This window comes from Saccopteryx bilineata, chromosome 2 (genome assembly GCF_036850765.1).
Source record: "Saccopteryx bilineata isolate mSacBil1 chromosome 2, mSacBil1_pri_phased_curated, whole genome shotgun sequence".
In the NCBI taxonomy this organism is placed as follows: Eukaryota; Metazoa; Chordata; class Mammalia; order Chiroptera; family Emballonuridae; genus Saccopteryx; species Saccopteryx bilineata.
This window is the reverse complement of record NC_089491.1, coordinates 132,470,086-132,476,105: the sequence shown is the minus strand read 5'-3', so window position 1 is coordinate 132,476,105 and position 6,020 is coordinate 132,470,086.

Here is a 6,020-nt window from a genome sequence, read left to right as displayed (position 1 = left end):
TCTTAAAATCAAGGTATCAGCCTCTTCTCATCTCCAGGACGCCCCCCTCCCCCGCAGAGTCCAAGTATCAATGTGACGTCCTGTCCTTCTGCTTTAAGATCCGTAATAGAACCACAATAGGCCAGGTTTGCGAAATGCTTAAACAGCTGACTTTTAACGTACAAACCTGACACACGGGATTTGATAAACTCAGCTGAATACAAATCCCATCAGACACTTTAACATGCGGGATTCCGTGTTTTCCTTCCCCGCCCGAAGACCATGGAGCTCAAGCGCAGGTACGGACGCACAGACCTCACGCCCAGAGTGTGGACAGGAGCGCAGCGAGCCCAGCACGGCCTCAGTGTCCCCACAACTTGCACCGGGACACCCCGCGCCACACGGACGGCTCCCCGCGAATCCAGAGCAGCTTACACAACACCGGAACGGCCACGGAGGGCCGACCGACTCTCCAGTCCCAAAGACGGCGAAAGGCCGAAAGGCCCCACACCTCAGACAGCCCCGTTTGTGGCCAAGAATATGCTGAGAAGGTGACGGCACTTTTCCAGGGACTCGGCCCCAAGCAGCCGAAGCCACTGCACCCCGACGCTCTGGACTGATGACTGGAACTGGACTTCCGTGGGGACCGGAGGACCCACACAGCCGCCGCCAACCCACACAGCTGCCGCCCTCCCGGGCACAGAGCCGCCTGACCCACACAGCCGCTGCCCTCCCGCGCACGCCCGGTACTCAGCCCTCGTCCTGCCCACGAAGCTCTCCTCGTCTGCTGCCTCCGCCCACCAGAACCAGGCCGGTGCCATCAGTCTCCCTTGCCTGACTACCTTAGTCGTACGGATATGCTCCATCCCGAGGAGATGGCGGCCACAGCCCACCTCACCAGCGTATCGTGTGCGGGGACAATGTGGGCAGTGGCCAGACCCCGCAGGAACTAGGTCCGCACGCCAGCGCGGCCAACCGTCAGCCCAACCCCCAACCGAGCCCACCGCGCAGGCGCAGCCGGCTGCGCTGTCCCCTAGAAACACTTCCCCAAACTAGGCGTTGGCCAAGGGGCAGTGGGGTGGAACAGAGCATCAGCTGAAGAAGAGAGGTGCCTGATTCGTCCAGAGGATGCGGCTCAGCCTATAGCGCCCCCTATCAGTGGAGGGCTCATAAACTCTGACATAAAGCGGTCCTCTGGACAACTGGCAGAAAAACAGGGATGTGGGGAAGGTCCTATGAGGATTTGGTTCCTCTGAAGAATAAATCCTGTGAACTTGCTGTGGAGGAAAAAAATTGGTAGATGAGGGCGATTTGTCCATGAAGTCCAACACCCTATAGCATCAAATTTCAGTGCATTCTCTTTGAGCTGCAATTCTACTCACAAGAATTTAGTCTAAGGAAACAATCATCTATATTGAGTTTAGCCTTGTTTGAAACAATCAAAATCTTCGATGCTATGGAATGACATAAATATAAAAAGCCAAAGTAAGGTGCAGCAAATATTTACTTGAAGTCAAAAAAATAAAAGCTATTCAGAAAGCACTAATTCAGAGAGAAACCCGATTAATGTTTGGATTAGGAGAAAAAGGCAAGGGCTGTTGATGAGAAATAGAAATGAAACAATTATATTAGTAGATGAAAGGCATTTTTTATCGGTGCAGATAAAATATAATGATGTTAATTCTAAACAATGTTTTTTATTTTCATTTGTATAGCCATCAGTCCAATAGCAATAATATCTGTTTCTTGTCTGAGATGCACTATTCTTTTAGGCCCAGTCCAAAAGTTAATTTGCCCTGTTTGAGGCATAAGGTGTGGAAGGCAGTTCTGGAATAGGATTTTCAATTCCATCTTTAAGTGGCTCAGTTATATGTATTTTTTACATTAATATCCAGTTAAAAATGTGCAGTAGACCTTAACAGCAAGTAAAACCTGAACAAACTGAAAAATCAACAACTTTTCATACCTGAAAAAGAACTGATCACAGGTCAAACCACTGCCCCCCAAATTAAAGAGGGAGACAAGCGAATACAGATAATCACAACTATGGGAGCAGAAACCCACAAACAGAAACCTTCATGGGAATCAATGCATGGCAATTCCTTTTACCCATTATACTGTATCTATCAAAAAAATTTACAAGACACAAAAAGGCAAAGGAGCACAGTTTGAAGAGACATAGAAAGCATCAAAACCAGGTTCACATATATTAAGGATGTTGAAATGATCATACAGGGCATGTAAAACAGTTATATTTATATACTAACAGGTCTAATGGGTAGACACTGCCAGAACAGATGTGAAATGTAAGCAGAGAGAAGCATATCCTAAGAAAGAACCAAAAAGAAATGCTAGAGATAAAAAAAACACCAACACTGAAACAGATATGAAAAATGCCTTTGATGGGTTTAAGTTGGCTGCACATGGCTGAGGAATAACTCTCTGAGCTTAAGGCTATCTCAGTACAAACCTCCAAAACTGAAAAGCAAAGATAAAAAATGACCCCAAGGCCCTGGTCAGTTGGCTCAGTGGTAGAGCATCGGCCTGGAGTGCAGGAGTCCCGGGTTTGATTCCTGGCCAGGGCACACAGGAGAAGTGCCCATCTGCTTCTCCACCCCTCCCCCTCTCCTTCCTCCCTGTCTCTCTCTTCCCCTCCCGCAGTCCAGGCTCCATTGGAGCAGAGTTGGCCCGGGCACTAAGGATGGCTGTATGGCCTCTGCCTCAGGCGCTATAGTGGCTCTGGTTGCAGCAGAGCAACGCCCCAGATGGGCGGAGCATCACCCCCTGGTGGGCATGCCGGGTGGATCCTGGTCGGGTGCATGCGGGAGTCTGTCTGACAGCCTCCCCGTTTCCAACTTCAGAAAAATACAACAACAAAAAAATGACCCCCCAAAATAGAACAGAATACTTAAGAACTGCAGGACAGTTACAAAAGGTGTAGCATACCTGTAGTGGGAATATCTGAAGAGAAGAAAGAGAGAAAAGAACAGAAGCAAATATTTGGAACAATAAGAATTTTCCTCAGATTAATGTCCTATGTCAAAGCACAGATTCAGGAAGCTCATAGAACAGCAAAGAGGATAAATACCAGAAAAACTATATTTATCATTTGCAATTTATATAAAATTAAGGATAAAGAAAAAATCCTGAAGAGGCCAGAGGAAAAGAAACATCTTACCTATAGCAAAACAAAGATAAGAATTGTATCTGACTAATCTTCAGCCTGACCGGCGGTGGTGCAGTGGATAGAGCATCCACCTGGGACACTGAGGTCCCAGGTTTAAAACCTTGAGGTTGCTGGCTTGGGTGTGGGCTCATCAAGCTTGAGTGCAGGATCACCAGCTTAAGCATAGGGTCACTCGCTTGAGTGTGGGATCATAGACATGATCCCATGGTCACTGGCTTGAGTCCAAAGGTTGTTTGCTTGAAGGCCAAGGTCTCTGGCTTGAGCACAGGGTCACTGGCTTGAGCATAGGATCACAGACATGACCCCATGGTTGCTGGCTTGAGCCCAAAGGTCACTGGCTTGAAGCCCAAGGTCACTGGTTTGATTCCAAGGTTGCTGGCTTGAGCAAGGGGTCACTTGCTCTGCTGTAGCCCCACCTGGTCAAGGCACATATGAAAACGCAATCAATGAAAACTAAGGTGCTGCAATGAAGAATTGATGCTTCTCATCTCTTTCACTTCTTGTCTGTCTGTCCCTATCTGTCCCTCTCTCTATTTCACACACACACACACACACACACAGTGGAGGGGGAATAAAGACTTTCTCACACAAATAAAAATGGAGGGAATTTGTTGCCAGTAGACCTGTTTTACAACATTAAATATTAAAATAAATTCTTCAGGAAGAAGGAATGATATGGGTGAGAAAAGATCTATATAAAAAAAAGAAAAGCAAAGAAGGAATAAGTGAAAGTAAAAAGCTTTTTTTTATTCTTAATTGATCTACTAAATAACAGTTTGTTCAAAATAATAGCAACAAGGTATTTATGTTGTGTGTGGTATATATATGTGTGTATATATAAAATTATGTACAAGTGAAATGAAGAATAGCAATGATACAAGGGACAAGAGGGAGGAATTATTTTGTTATTATTAGGTACTTGCACTACCAAAAAAATCATTCTGTAGAGAAATATTTCATAGCAAAAAATATTTCCCAGCAAATAATGCTATATTACTTAGTGCAATACAAACTAGCTATAGAATGGTAAGTTCAATGTGACTGTGTTTTTTAATTTATATTTATGCATACAAAAAGCTTACATTTCTAGATAGTATATTACTTTTGTAATTTCTCTATTTTCTTGGTTCTCAGCCAGGAGGGATTTTGCCCTCAGGTGACATTTGGCAATATATGGAGGCATGTTGCTACAAGACCTCCTTGACAACTAAATTTTCTAATTAAAATTTTTGTTTCATTTTGTCAGCATTTCATTTGCTGATCTTACTCAACTTGTCTTGGTGTTGCTCTGTTTTGAGTATCTGCTGTTTTAGATCGCCAAAGCAATGGCGATGCTTATTAAACACAACAGTCTTTGTGGAAAAGGCACTTACTCCTGTAAGATAAATTTGTAATAAGAACAAGGTTGAGCCACCTAGAAACTGGTATGAGTGCATTTTCACATCCAAAAGAAATACGAATCCTGCCACCACCACCCCAAATAAAAACATTGAAAACTAATGCAGGTCTTTTTTTTTTTTTTTTTTTTTTTTTTTTGTATTTTTCTGTAGCTGGAAACGGGGAGAGACTGTCAGACTCCCGCATGCGCCCTGACGGGGATCCACCCGGCACGCCCACCAGGGGCGACGCTCTGCCCACCAGGGGGCGATGCTCTGCCCCTGGGGGGGGTCGCTCTGCCACGACCAGAGCCACTCTAGCGCCTGGGGCAGAGGCCAAGGAGCCATCCCCAGCGCCCGGGCCATCTTTGCTCCAATTGAGCCTTGGTTGCGAGAGGGGAAGAGAGAGACAGAGAGGAAGGAGGGTGGGGGGTGGAGAAGCAAATGGGCGCTTCTCCTATGTGCCCTGGCCGGAATCGAACCCTGGTCCCCCGCACGCCAGGCCGATGCTCTACCGCTGAGCCAACCGGCCAGGGCCTAATGCAGGTCTTTACTGAAGATCTTTTGAGAAAGCAGGAAAGGATGAATTACATTGTATAACAGAACAAGACTTCCTTAATAAAACCTTTTTTCCAATGTTATTTTCTCCTAGGTTTTTGTCATTTTTCCTGTTCCCTATTCCCATACAGGCTAACCTCACATCCCAGGTTACCTTTCCCATTCTTGTCTCTTACCGGTTTTCATATTTCCCCTTATGAATTTTTTTAGAGAGGTAATATTAATGATGTTAACCAACACTTAGTGATTATCAAGTGTCAGAAAGTATACTAAGTGCATTATCTGTATTATGAAGAAAATTATTGCTTACCTTGTTTTAAAAATGAGGAAAGTTAAATAATGAAGTTGAATGACTTGCCTAATATCATACAGCAGATAAAGCCTAGGTCTATGATAAAGAGGCAATTTGACTGTCGAGTCTGTGTTTTAACATAAAGTAGGATAGCTGGTTCCCGCATTGTAAGAGTCATCAAGCAGCATGGCCGGTTCTCAGGATCATAATTTCTTCTCCATGGTATTCCAACCTAATCGCGGACTTGATTGCTTTTGGGGCACCAGACATCTCCTCAGGGGTATGGGAGCATCTGGCTTCAGTAGTTCTCCTGCATTCCTGGGCGGGGGTGCTAAAGACAACCTAGAAAATAGGTTTCATGCGGTGCACTGGCAATCATATACTGTATATATATACATGTTATGATTGTATACTATTTTGATACCTTATCACAATGACTGCATTTTAAAAAACTGAAATAGTAAGTTTCTATTTCTATAAAGCATCAAAGTAACTGACAAGATAGTGAGGACTTAAGTGCAAAATATAAGGGAACGTGGTGAGCAGGATACTGAAATTGGTGCTAGAGGGCCATTTTCAAACCACACAAATTTAGTACCCGTTTTGATGCCTTTATAAAACACAAAGC